The sequence below is a fragment of the Saimiri boliviensis genome, chromosome 4 (assembly GCF_048565385.1).
Source record: "Saimiri boliviensis isolate mSaiBol1 chromosome 4, mSaiBol1.pri, whole genome shotgun sequence".
Classification (NCBI taxonomy): Eukaryota; Metazoa; Chordata; class Mammalia; order Primates; family Cebidae; genus Saimiri; species Saimiri boliviensis.
The window spans coordinates 19,426,905-19,441,381 of record NC_133452.1 but is presented as its reverse complement, the minus strand read 5'-3'; the positions used below and the strand labels follow the sequence as shown (position 1 = coordinate 19,441,381).

Genomic DNA, 14,477 nt, shown 5'->3' with positions numbered 1-14,477 from the left:
AAAGAAAATGCATACTTCAGGTTAATATACACAAACGCTCAAAATGGAGTCAGAATAATCACATGACCCATTTCAGAGTCGTTTCTTCCCATTGGCCTTCTGGTGTTACTGAGTTAGTCTTTAGGTAATATTTTAAATCCTTTTCATTGGCTAGAAAAGTTCTGTTTTGTTTTGTTTTTTAACTTTTTTTTCTTTAAGATTGAAAATCTAATTTTAATTTGCTGGTGGTAGTTCTTAAAAAAAACCCCAATGACACTAAAAGGGAGAGGAAGGAGGAGGAGTTATGCCTTTCTGTTAGGTCCAGGCAATTATTTTACTCTGTTTCTTTCCTAAGTACTTAAATTTATCAGGCTCTGACTACATAATGAACTATTTGTCAAGGCCTGCGATGGTAAACTAATGCCACTCAATCACATATCAAATGCTTAGGAATAGATGAAGAAATTCACTCTGTTAAGCATAGTGTTATCACTTTTTAATGATAAAAAAAGTTTGTCTTTTTGGTCACACACAGTGGTTCACGCCTGTAATCCCCAGCACTTTGGGAGGCCCAGGAGGTCGGATCATGAGGTCAGGAGTTTGAGATGAGACCAACCTGGCCAACTTAGTGAAACCCCGTCTCTAATAAAAATACAGAATTAACCAGACATGGTGGCTCATGCCTGTAATCCTGTCTACTCGGGAGGCTGAGGCAGGAGAATCACTTGAACCCGGGAGGCAGAGGTTGCAGTGAGCCAAGGTTGCGCCATTGCACTCTATCCTGGGCAACGAGAGCGAAACTCTGTCTCAAGAAGAAAAAAAGGAAAAGAAAAACGTTTATACTTTCAATTTTATACCAGATCTTTTTTTTTTTAAACCAAGCAATAATATAAAACCATTAGAAGCTTAAGTGCAACAATGGGTTAGAGCCTTGCCTTTAACCCTCAAAATAATAATAAATATTTGAAACACTGAATTATTCTTGAAGTACTCAAAGTTATTTCAAAGGCAAATAGTATTTTGCCTTTGAAATCGAGTCGAGATTACTGTGCTTGTGTCAGAGTTCATCGATGTTTTGCTAACTGGTAAAACAGTGGTTTTCTTACTGCAGCTCTTTACTGCTGGCAAGAAAGTCTCAGAAGTTCTTTTCTCTAACTTATGGCTAGAATGCTGACTAGCTTGAAATCAATAGGTTTTGGCCTGGAGCTGACTTACTCATTAGTCACAGTGCTCAGGGTCTGTAATACTTTCATTGGCCCATGAAATTGTTTTAACTTCATTTTAAAAGCAGAAGAAAAAATGAACATAGTAAGTAACAAGGAATATATAATATGGAACCTAGCTTGGATTATATTTGTCTTTATACCAATGCAGTTGTGAAATTAATTTAATATTTTTTCATGGAGGAAGAGGCTCACAAAGGCCAACTTGTCCAAGGCCCACAAAAGTCATCATGAGGCTCCACCTGCGTTATTGATCAGGTGCACTTCACACGTGTGTGAGATTCAGTCATTTGAATGCATTAAAAAAAAAAAGAGAGTCAACAGGCCAGCACAGTGCCTTACCTCTGTAATCCTGGCATTTTGGAAGGCTGAAGCTGGCAGATCACTCACTTGAGCCTAGGAGTTTGAGACCAGCCTGGGAAATATGGCAACATAGTAAGACCCCCATCTCTGCAAAAAATACAAACATCAGCCGGACGTGGTGGTGAATGCCAGTAGTGCCAGCTCAGGAGGCTGAAGTGGGAAGGTTGCTTGAACTCAGGAGGCAGAGGTTGCAGTGAGCCAAGATTGCACCAGTGCACTCCAGCCTGGGTGACAGAGTGAGACCTTATCTCAAAAAAAAAAAAAGGGGGAGAGGGGTAAATATTTTCTGTTTTAGAAATGATGATCTTCTCTGTGATGAGTCCATAGCTGTGTCCGCTCATTAGAGAGACACATGGTTATATATCAGCAAAGGAAGAAAGAAATGGAATGCTGCTAGGTTGGATCGCTGCAGTTGTCCATTCTGTTTTCCTAAAATCAAATAAATATTTCCCTTCCCACACCACTTGATATTCTGTTTGCTTTGTAATATGATACAGAAAATAAGGAAACGGGAAATGAGACTGGACTCGGGATCCTTTGGCTCCATTTTGACCAAGTTATCTTGTCTGAGAGGCGTGGTTTCCACAAGAACAAAAGTCAGCTCCATCTTCTCACTGCCATAGGAGTCTAGAATTGTAGTTCATCTGTAGCCGCTGACCTGTGTTACTGAGTAGACAACATTTTGAATTACTGTGATCTGGTTTTGTTTGTTTCCAAGCCATAATCTGGTTTTGGAGAAAATATTTGTGGTAGTCTTCAACATCAGCGACCGTGTAAATTGTGTGGAGAATTTCTTCTGAAGCCCGCTTGTTGATTTAAAGTAAGTGTGTTGCATTTCCGAGGAACCTTTTCAAAAAACTGTTTGCCCACTCAAATATAAATTCCCTGAGGACCAGGATCTCTGTTTGGTTTGCTGTTCTGTGTTTCAGAAGAGACATGTTTGAGAAGCTCAGATGTTTGGTGAAAGAATGAACTAATTTCCTCCTTTAGAAAAGTCATGTTATACCTCTGTAATACCTCGATACTGTTTTGAGTCTAGAAGTGGACTGCTGAGCCACTAGTTCTCAGGCAGGCCAGCTTCTCGACACACACGTACCAATGTATATAGCACATCAATACAAAGCAATGAGCCAGCAGCCAGTTACCCGCAAACAGTATGGAACAGCTGTCCTCTTGAGGGCATCAAGGCAGGTGAGACTCTGAGAGCACAAAGCCATCAGGTATCACTCAATCAAATTAAGCTACAACAGCAAGAAAATTCTAGACAGAAGTGCCCCTGTCTCCAGCTATGGAAGGCCTAGGACTGGGGCTCGACTGACCTTAATTGGTACTACCAGGTCAGGTGGCACTAATTTACAGAAACTTTTGAAAAATCAGAGAAGCATAGGCCTATTTCACACAAACTCTTGGTTTCTTGACCTTAAAGGAACTAGAAATGCATTACTTTTCAGTTGGCATGATGTGTGTGTGTTCAGCTTTAAGACTATTCATTTATTCGGTACCAGAAAAACTCACAGATGGATAGATATATAGATATTATTTTTCTGAACAAAATTGTCCCTATATTTTGTTCTCTGTGCCCTCTTGTTCAGGGTTTCACCTACCCCGGTTCTTTGATGGAAGGGCATCAGGGCAGAGCTGCCACTTAGGGCATACAGCATAGGACTGCCCGGGGGACAGAAAGATGCAAATTCATGTTCCAAGGCATGTCCAGGTGCTGGTGCTGAGGGCGTTCCGATCTGTGCTGCTCTTGCAGGCATTTCCTGAGCCCCATGCACTGGTGAGTGGGCTAACAGCATAGTGGTGTGGCTTTTAGTAAAGACACCAAAGATTAGAAGTGGTATGCTTTCCACCCTGGATTTTGCCACTGCTCAGCACAGCTGCGCTCTGTAATCCGCGGTACGCTGTGGCCCTGCTGTGTGGCAGTGCTCTTCCCTGGAGGGCAGGCATCACCCCCTAGTTTCCTCTGTCCCCATCTAACTGAGGCACTGTCACTACCCTGTCATGAGCAGGTGCAGGAGGCCCACACACTGAGCCCATCCCAGGTCAGTAGCTACTTTTGTGGTACCTTGGTATTGTATAATCTCAACACTGAAGGCTTTGTGGGGTTGAAATATTACTGCTTTTTCCCTCTATGATTTAGAAATATGGTGAAGGCATGCTCACGAAGGAATCCACACCACCCAGCCTTTCACAAGTCTTCTAGGTGACCTTCCACTGTGTCCCAGGGCCCCATAAGTGTTTTACTCGGGGCTGATGGATTTATTGTAAGACAGCTAATAGAAGAATTATTGGTGGCTACAGCATAAATGATTCACATTATGAATAAGTAACTTGTTGTATTGAGCTGGACATTTCTAATAATATAAGCATCCGGGGGAATTCTTGGCAGAATGCCAGAGGACAAGGCTGCAAATGCAGTGTTTGATCTTCAGAAAGTCACTGAAGTCCTTTCCTACAGTTTCTTCCATGGCAAAACCTCCTGAGTATCTCCTGGCACAGTGGCATTATGAAAGTGATTTTTAAAAATATGTAGTTAGAGATTAAAAATGTTATACACACCAAATATAGTAGTTACAAAAATATGCCCAGAACGACAGCATTCAGAAAGTGTGCAGATTAACTCTACCTAAGCTTCGAACATCTCTTTTCCTTCAAAAAGGTCTCCTAGAACTTTGAATACCTTAAGGTAGTATTGGGATTAGACACCCTTTTATAGGGGACACTTCCTCATTGTAGACCCTTTAGTTATAGCTGGTGGAGAGTGTGAGGGGGTCCCTCACTATTCTTGAGAGAAAAGGGATATGAGTTAAAAAAAAAAAAAAAAACTTGTTTTCTTCCAAAGGGATGACCTTTGGAATGAGGAAGGAACTAGCTTGTGTTCCTGTGGTTGGCGCTGGGAATGAGGAACCTCTCAGACAGCGCGCCCTCAGTGTTATGGAAATATGGTAATAGGTTTCTACTGAAAATGAGGAGGGGAAAGGGGACATTGTGGTCAAGTAAGTTTGGGATTTCAGTAAGGTTAATTAGTTCCTGTTGCTGCAGACTCTTCGCATGCTGCTCTGAATGGCATGTGTTCAACAGGAGGTATTACAGGGACAGTTTCCCAAACTTCATTAAGCATGGAACACCTGCTTTCACACCACCACTCCTTAATTTTAATAGGTTTAAAAACTGATATAGTTTTAAAATGTATTACCATATTGTTCTGTGGAAGATAGTTTGGTAAATGCAGATTTAAGATCAACTATGGGAAAGAGGAGTGGCCAGTACAAATACAGAAATGGGTTATAGGAAGAAATACAGGCCGGGCGCGGTGGCTCACACCTGTAATCCCAGCACTTTGGGAGGCCGAGGTGGATGGGTCACAAGCTCAGGAGTTAAGACTAGCCTAGCCAACATGGTGAAACCCTGTCTCTACTAAAAAAGTACAAAAATTAGCTGGGCATGGTGGCATTCATCTGTAATCCCAGCTACTCGAGAGGCTAAGGCAGGAGAATTGCTTGAACCCAGGAGGTGGAGGTTGCGTGAGCCAAAATCGCACCACTGCACTCCAGCCTGGGTGACAGAGCAAGACTCAATTTCAAAAAAAAAAAAAAAAGGATTAAAGCAATAATTGCATTCTGTCCCTCCCTGTTGGAGGAGCTCAGAGAAAGGTCATTTGGAGGACCAAGTTCTATACAGTAGCACCGTGCACTCTAGCTGGATAACCTGTAATGAACGGCACCAACCCTCATGTTTGCTGGTTAGGGAGTCCGTGGCCTTTCGCTGTCTTGTTGGGCTGACTCTCTGTTCCCTGCATAAAAGTGACAGGGCATCCCAAAACATTTAGTTATAGCACTGACTTCAGGATCAATGAAGGATGACTCTCAGTCATCTCAAATTCTAAGGCGAAGGAAAGTTTGTTTAGACTTTTTGCTATTGAACTACCTCCAATCTAATAAGACTTGACAGATCCTGGTGGACTCCTTATGCAACATGTGGTTCAAAGAGGAGTGGCATCAAGTGACTTAGCCGAAGTTCTTATTGATAACTTCATTAAAAGTGACCTGTGTGGGATGATCAAGAATTTCTGCTTTGTGTGGAGCACTGAGCTAAGTGTTGTGAAGAACATGAAGGAAAAGATACAAGGCTTCTGCCAAGACATTAGAAATTAACCTGAAATTTAGGGTGCCAAAGCAGTCTGAAAAGTGATCAGAAGAAATGTGCTTTACTTGTGAATAGGCTGTGTCTTTGGAAATACTTCTTATTTTCTGTTGGTTGGATACAATTATTAATTGCTTAATTGTTATTCAAATCATCAGCATCCTTCTCTGCTTTGTCATTTTCTGAGAGAGCTGCTTTAGAGCTTTCCTTGTGTTGGTGGATTATCAGTTTTTGCTTTTAGTTGTATCAGTTTTCCCTTAGTATGTTTCAAAGCTATGTTTTAGATACATAATGGTTAGCACATTATTCACTTGTTACAAAGCTAGGTACAAGATTATTGTTGTATTTTACAAACCAGATAGAATATCATAGCCCAGTGCAGTATAGAATCATTGATGTCTCACGTTCTTAATATCTGCAGCTAATGATCAGCTTAGACAGACCCACCAGGGGCTTGCTCAGGGACCATCTAATAGGCACAGAAAGGCTGTCACCCAAAACATCAAAACGACCAGATGCGCTCAGTAGTGCCAGATCTGCTTTTAGCATCTATAAATAAGGAATCCAGTGTCTGAAACAGACAGTTAGTTGTAATATTTGAAAAACTTGTAGAAGCACTGGACCAGATTCCCCAAGCTTACGAAGTCAATAAAACAAAATTCCCCAAGCTTACGAAGTCAGTAAAAGCCACCTTTAGGCTTTAGGTAATCAAAGCCTGCGTTCATGTTGACTGAACTACCACCAATATTACCTCCCTCTGCCTTGTCCCCTTTCTTCCTGTCTTATCCCAGATCCCAGCCATCCTCATTTCAGTTGCATTGTCCAGGGTAGGCATACTTCAGAAATCTGTGTTTTATTGCATTATACCATCATACTTTTTCTGTGCCATAGGAAAGCCTGCTCTAGAGGAAGCTTACATGTGTGATAAAAACATTTCAGAGTTAAATAGGGTATTAAAGCAGTCATTGTGCTTTAAAATAGAAAGACATGGAATCGCAATTGATCTTAAGTCCTGTATTAAAGCGAGTATTTTCTTTTAATATTATTTGCCTTAAAAAAAAGTATGAGGCCTGGCTTCTTACAGTGTTGTGACTTTATATACATTCTTTTGATTGCTAAAGCATAGTCATTCAAAGAGAAACAGAGTTCAGCAATTTCCCAGGTCCTCATAAACGGAATATAGCAACCAGACTCTTAGTCAAACACTTGCCAAATCATTTCTCTCTGGTTTCCCTTTAATTCCTAAGCCCCCACCATCATTTCTAAATCTTTTCTGGGGTTTTCAGTTGAGGACTTCCAGTCACCTCTGCGATCATGTATTCTTAAAGCTGTCTCTACCTCCTAACTCTTCTCTTTGAGAAAATGAAGGTGTTTTAGGCTAGCCACATCGCTTCTAAGCCATGTTTGACATCTCTCTCCTTTCCTCCTCCCTGCTCCTCACCCTGCCCTTAGTATGAAATTTGTCAGCAAATCTCACTAAATGTACTTTACTATCTGTCTCATCTCTGCTTTTTCATTTCCACTGCCTTCAGAAAGCAAAAAATTAACATTTAGACATTTATGATAAGCTACATGCTATATATTATTTCTTAATTCTTTTGCTCCTTTTTTTTTTTTTTTTTTTTTTAGACAAGAGTCTCACTCTGTTGCCAGGCTGGAGTGCAGTGATGTGATCTCCACTCACTGCAACCTCCACCTCCAGGGTTCAAGCTATTCTCTTGCCTCCTGAGTGGCTGGGATTACAGGCATGTGCCACCACCCCTGGCTAATTTTTGTATTTTTAGTAGAGACGGGGTTTCACCATGTTGACCAGGATGGTCTTGATCTCCCGACCTTGTGATCTACCCACCTCAGGCTCCCAAAGTCCTGGGATTACAGAGGTGAGCCACCACTCCTGGCCTATTTCTTAATTCTTTTAGCCTTGTGCAGTTACCATTAATTGGATTTTACAGATTAGGAAACTAAAGCTCACATAAATCTTAAGTCACTGCATAAGTCACGCAACTGCTAGTTCTTGAAACAGTTTGAGGTCTAAATACCCAACTGCAACCCCAAGACCAGTATCATCTTCACAGCTGTGAAATGTGCACACAGCCCAGCCATGTTGTGTGTGCCTGTGTTGGGCCTGGGCTTTCTCTCTCTGTCTCTCTCTCTCTCTCTCTCTGTCTCTCTCTCTCTCTCTGTCTCTCTCTCTCTCTGTCTCTCTCTCTCTCTGTCTCTCTTTCTGTCTCTGTCTCTCTCTGTCTCTCTGTCTCTCTCTCTCTCTCTCTCTCTCTCTCTCTCTCTCGGCTCGTGAACCTCTTGTTCATTCAGTCCACCAGGCTGGTCCACCCAGGTGTCTGGTCTAAAACTTACGATGACATGTTGTTGCTTGCTCTTTAAGCTCCAACCTATTCTTTTTTTCAATCCAAGTGTTCTATAAAGTATTTTTGGTCCAACCAGAACTCTCTCTGCTCTTTGGAGTCAGTGTGGAAAGGAACACAGTGGGCTCTGGGGTCAGTTAGACCTGGATGTGAATCACAGCTCACTTCCTCATTGGGAGGCTTCAGGCAAGTTATTTGCCATCTTCATCTCCAAAAGCATGATGCTAAGCTCATTTTGGTTCAGTTGTGGATATCAGAGCATATGTATGCAATGCCTGCCATAGTGAGTGCCCGGCCCTTGGCAGGCTGTCAAATGGAGCTATGGAGCAGCAGCGGCAGTTATATTACTATCTAGACCTTATCTATCCTTTTAAACTCAGTTCAGATTCCTTCTCCTTTTTAAATTAGTCCAACCCGATTTTATCTGCCCCTGCTTCTAAGTTGCTGTATCAGTTAGCCTCTGAACAATTCATTTAGCCATTTTAATTACGTATTGCCTCTTGACACTGCTTTGTGATCTTAAAAACCCTCCTTGAAATGCCTACTTGGTTGCTTTTCCTGAGTGCTATTAATTCCTGCTCTAATGGACTAAAGTAATTTAAAGGCAGGACTAGGTCTTATGCATGGCACACAGTCCAGTGCCTCACATAAGGCACGTAACCACTCACAAACTTTGTTGATCTAAAATTAAGAAACTTCACATGCATTCATAAGAAATCAATAAAAATAAACTAAGTTGGTTTCAGATACAAAGCGTTCCCAGGAAGGTGTGTACATTGGCAATTGGCCCAAATTTCTTTGTTCATAATTTTTTTTTTTTTTTTTTTTTGAGACAGAGTTTTACTCTGTCACTCAGGCTGGAGTGCAGTGGTGTGATCTCAGCTTACTGCAACCTCTGCCTCCCAAGCTCAAGCGATTGTCCTGCCTCAGCCTCCTAAGTAGCTGAGACTACAGGCATGCACCACCACACATGGCTAATATTTTTGTATTTTTGGTAGAGACAGGGTTTCACTATGTTGGCCAGGCTGGTCTGGAACTCCTGGCCTCAAGTGATCTGCCCCCCTTATTCTCCTAAAGTGCTGGGATTACAAGCATGAGCCACTACACCTGGCCTATTTATAATTCTTAATGTGAGGTATATTGCAGGGTAAATTTTATGACTCCAAGTCATTTTACTCTCCAATATGTCTGATAAAACTGTCTTTTTAACTGTGGGAAATCTTAAAACATGGCCGTATGTAGAGAGATGTTTTACTTTCCTAGAGTTAACACTAAATGGGGAACCATTCTAATATTTTCATGATGATTATCTTCCAGGTGTACATTTTTCTCAGGTGGATTTACATGTTTCTCTCCTGCCTCTCCCATCCAGATAAATTCTTGTCTCCTCCCTACCAAATTTTTCCTTTGGAGATTCTGGTGGAGAGGATGATGCTCTGAAAATATGCCTGAGGGAGGGCTCTTCTAGTGATAAATATGTGGCATTTTTCAATTGACAAAATAATTTCATTAATTATGGGCTTCTTAGTTTATTTAAGCACCTCAGACTGAGAGCCAGCTGTTAAAACTCCATACTTTATCTGTGATTCTAACTGGAGCTTTGAAGGTCTCTTCTGAAACCATAGAGACATTGGTGAAAGAAACATAATTTGGAACAGGTTGTAGGCAAGTCTTACCTGCCAGCGTGTGTGTTCTGTCCTGGTCACATGTCAGTGCATTTGCACAAAGTCTATTTCTAAACAAAATACAAATGATTAATTACGGCAATATTTTGTCTATATGGAAAAAGGTGTTTGTAGAAATACTTACCTAAGGCTGAAAGAAGTCTCGTTGACCTGCCAAGCTTAATGTTGCTAAATTGAACTGTCCCGGGAGATACTTTGGAAGGGCCCTTTTCAAGGGGAATGGCATTCTTCCTTCTGCAGGGAATAGTTGGATGCCGGATCCTTCAGCTGAGGAAAGGTGTCCTCCCCTGGAATGGAATGCGTGGTTCTGTGAGTGAATTCGAATTTGTTGCTTTGGGCCCTCAGTCTCACTCACCTTGTCTACGTGGTGATACTGGAAGAAGCCTTGGCCAGCGCAGAGCACAGGCTGGCCCAGCACTCACCACCACTAAAATCCAGCAAAATCTCTCTCTCAGCAAAATGATGATTCCAGAGAAAATCTCGAAAAAGTTTTTAAGAACATTTGAACTTTCAAGATTAGGATTTTATAGAGAAAGACTGAGAACAGCCTGGGCGTTGTGGCTCACGCCTGTAATTCCAGCACTTTGGGAGGTTGAGACGGGCGGATCACAAGGTCAGAAGTTCGAGTCCAGCCTGGCCAACATGGTGAAACCCCATCTCTACTAAAAATACAAAACTTAGCAGGGCATGGTGGCAGGCGCCTGTAATTCCAACTACTCTGGAGGCTGAGGCAGGAGAATCGCTTGAACCCGGGAGGCGAAGGTTGCAGTAAACCAAGACTACACCATTACACTCCAGCCTGGGTGACAGAGCAAGACTCCATCTAAAAAAAAAAGACTGAGAACAAATCAGGATTCAGTCAGTAAAACCACACATATATAGAACCGATGTTATATGCAGGCAATCTTCCATTTTAAACCAGGGTTTTTTTTTGTTTGTTTGTTTGTTTTTCTAAAAGTTCATTTGAAAAACATTTTGGAGTAAATTCTTTCCTCATTAGACATAAAGCTACGCAAGTGCAGTCCTCAGGCACACAGAGCCCGTTTAACTCATCCTGTACCTGAAATAAAGTTAGGGCCATTTGGGGGCCAGTTCCCATTACTGCTGTTCTTCCCTTCCACTCTTTGTGGACAAACCACATGTCCTGAAGTAGTTCTCACAACTAGAGAATGTGGTGTAAACATTCATCTGTTGTTGTTGTTTGAGATGGAGTCTTGCTCTGTCGCCCAGGCTGGAGTGCAATGGCACGATCTCGGCTCACTACAACCTCCGCCTCCCAGGTTCAAGTGATTCTCCTGCCTCAGCCTCCCGAGTAGCTGGGACTGCATATGCATGTCACCATGCCCAGCTAATTTTTTGTATTTTTAGTAGAGATGGGGTTTCACTCTGTTAGCCAGTCTGGTCTCGAACTCCTGACCTCATGATCAGCCTACCTTAGCCTTCCAGAGTGCTGGGATTACAGGCGTGAGCCACCGTGCCCAGCTTAAACATTCTTTATTAGGCCATGTATCTTGATATTCGAGTTGAGAGAGAGGCCTACTAGCTGTGAAACTATAGTGATAGGGAAACGAGTCACTATGTATAAGAATGATGCAGGGGAGCTTCATGGCTATATCAGAGCAATAATAGAAGCACCTTATGATTACATAGCACTTGAACGTTTTAAAAATTTGTGTATTAACCCCATTTTAATTTTGAAACTCTGAGACCCAAGCATTCTTGTTTGTTTTGTGGCAAGAGCTTAGGTGGAATGCTTTGAAATAATAAGGAAGAGGCCAGGATCCCTCAAAGAAGGATGAGGAGACAATCGGAATGAGGGCCTGCGGGAGGGGAGGGAGAAGCAGGTAGTTCAGGGGAGTGTGTCGTGGACCACAGGACCATCCTACCCTCACCCTGTATCCCAGGGCAAGAATCCAAGTTGTGAATTACGTTAGGTTGCAGAGGAACGGAAGGCAGGGGATAAAGACATTTCTTCCTCCTCCTTGCGGCCCTTAATCTTCCCAGTCATGGTTTTCTTCTGGTATCTTCAGCACATGCTGTTATGAAAACATTGACAGCCTTTGGTTGGCTCCCACATTTGAGGAACATGTTGAGTTAAAAAGCATTTTTCAGCAAGGCTAGAAACCATATATATGTATACTATCGGAACCTGGAACACATTTTCGTGTAGCAATAAACCATTTACCAAGAGTGTTTTGGGACAAGCTCCATCTTTTTTTTTTTTTTTTTTTTTTTTTGAGACAGAGTTTCGCCCTTGTTACCCAGGCTGGAGTGCAGTGGCGCGATCTCGGCTCACCGCAACCTCCGCCTCCTGGGTTCAGGCAATTCTCCTGCCTCAGCCTCCTGAGTAGCTGGGATTACAGGCACGTGTCACCATGCCCAGCTAATTTTTTTTTTTTTTTTTTTGCACTTTTAGTAGAGACGGGGTTTCACCATGTTGACCAGGATGGTCTCGATCTCTCGACCTCGTGATCCACCCGCCTCGGCCTCCCAAAGTGCTGGGATTACAGGTTTGAGCCACCGCGCCCGGCCCCATCTTTTTTTTTTTTTTCTTCTTCTTCTTCTTTTTTTTGAGACAGAGTCTTATTTTGTAGCCCAGGCTGGAATACAGTGGCAATCTCAGCTCACTGCAACCTGCGCCTACCAGGTTCAAGCAATTCTTCTGCCTTAGCCTCCCAAGCAGCTGAGATTACAGGTGTGTGCCACCCCACCCGGTTAACTTTTGTGTTTTTGGTAGAGACGGGATTTCACCACGTTGGCTAGGCTAGTCTTGAACTCCTGACCACCCACCTCAGCCTCCCAAAGCACTGGGATTATAGGGGTGAGCCACCATGCCAGCCTAAGCTCTGTCTTTTTTTTTTTTTTTTTTTTTTTTTTTTTTTTGAGACGGAGTTTCACTCTTGTTACTCAGGCTGGAGTGCAATGGCGCGATCTCGGCTCACCGCAACCTCCGCCTCCTGGGTTCAGGCAATTCTCCTGCCTCAGCCTCCTGAGTAGCTGGGATTACAGGCACGTGCCACCACGCCCAGCTAGTTTTTTTGTATTTTTAGTAGAGACGGGGTTTCACCACGTTGACCAGGATGGTCTCGATCTGTTGACCTCATGATCCACCCGTCTCGGCCTCCCAAAGTGCTGGGATTACAGGCGTGAGCCACCGCGCCCGGCAGCTCCGTCTTTAAATGCGTTCTGCCTGTGCTTGCAGTATCCAGTGAGCCTGTGAAGAGAATAGTAAAATGCTGCATTCTCATGGGTGTGCAAGGCTTTTTCCTCTGAAACTCAATGAATTGTTCTACCACTTTCTACACCTAGAGATGAGTCTCAACTATGTATCTTTTAGACAAAAAGAAAAAATTTCAAAGCTTTCTGCGTTTTATGATATTTTATGAACATGAATTTTTCTATCTGAAGAACTTTAAAGCACTTATGAAAATTATGATACTCATGGGGTCACTTTGGAGTACACAAGAAGACAGATGGGAAGAGTTTTGTTGACATGACCTGCTGTGAAATATTGAATACTTTATTTTTCTTCCCCCATGATCGTTCTTCTGACCATCCTTTTTTTTTTTGGATGGAGTCTTGCTATGTCACCCAGGCTGGAGTGCAATGACATGATCTTGGCTCACTGCAACCTCCACCTCCCAGGTTCAAGTGATTCTCCTGCCTCAGCTTCCAAAGTAGCTGGGATTACAGGCACCTGCCACCATGCCCAGCTAATTTTTATACTTTTTAGTAGACATGGGATTTCACTATGTTGGTCAGGCTGGTCTTGAACTCCTGACCTCAGGTGATCCACCCACCTCAGCCTCCCAAAGTGCTGGGACTACAGGTGTGAGCTTCTGCACCCAGTCTCTTCTTGAAAGACAGACAAGAAAACCTTTTCCTCCTCCTCCCCCTCCCCCTCCCCCTCCCCCTCCCCCTCCCTCCCCCTTCCCCCTCCCCCTTCCCCCTCCCTCTTCCCCCTCCCCCTTCCCCTCCCCCTTCCCCTCCCCCTTCCCCTCCCCCTTTCCCTTCCCCTTCCCCTCCCTTTCTTCTTCTTTCTTCTTCTTCTTCTTTTTTTTTTTGAGACAGAGTCTTGCTCTGTTGCCCAGGTTAGAGTGCAGCGGCATGATCTTGGCTCACTGCAACCTTTACCTCCCAGGTTCAAATGATTCTCCTGCCTCAGCCTCCCAAGTAGCAGGGACTACAGGCACACGCCACCACATCCAGCTAATTTTTGAATTTTTAGTAGAGACAGGGTTTCACCATGTTGGCCAGGCTGATCTTGATCTCTTGACCTCGTGATCCGCTCGCCTCGGCCTCCCAAAGTGGTGAGTGTGCAGACATACACCACTACACCTGGCTGAAAACTTTTTCTTCTAATTATTTCCAATGATTGTAGGTTCATTCAGACCTGCAGTTAAATAAATTATCCATGTTTTGGGAATACTGATTTTAAACATTAAATGTTTACATTTTCACAGAGAAAGCATTAATTCTCTGCCCCCTACTACCAGATTTTAGCCTTAAAGGCAAGTTATTTAGTTTTGCTTATTCTTGTTTACTGAGCAGTTGTTTAGCAAATGCGTTAAATAATGTGGTCTCAATTCAGGAAAATGTGGCTTGAAAATGCATCATTTAAGCCGGGCGCGGTGGCTCAAGCCGGTAATCCCAGCACTTTGGGAGGCCGAGGCGGGTGGATCATGAGGTCGAGAGATCAAGACCATCCCGGTCAACAT

The 14,477-nt window shown here is 43.1% G+C and overlaps 1 protein-coding gene across 1 annotated transcript in view; it reads left to right on the top strand.

Annotated features, from left to right (window-relative positions):
- PLEKHG1 (pleckstrin homology and RhoGEF domain containing G1) overlaps positions 1–14,477 on the top strand; it is a 265,171-nt gene that overhangs the window by 58,709 nt on the left and 191,985 nt on the right. The window lies entirely within an intron of this gene.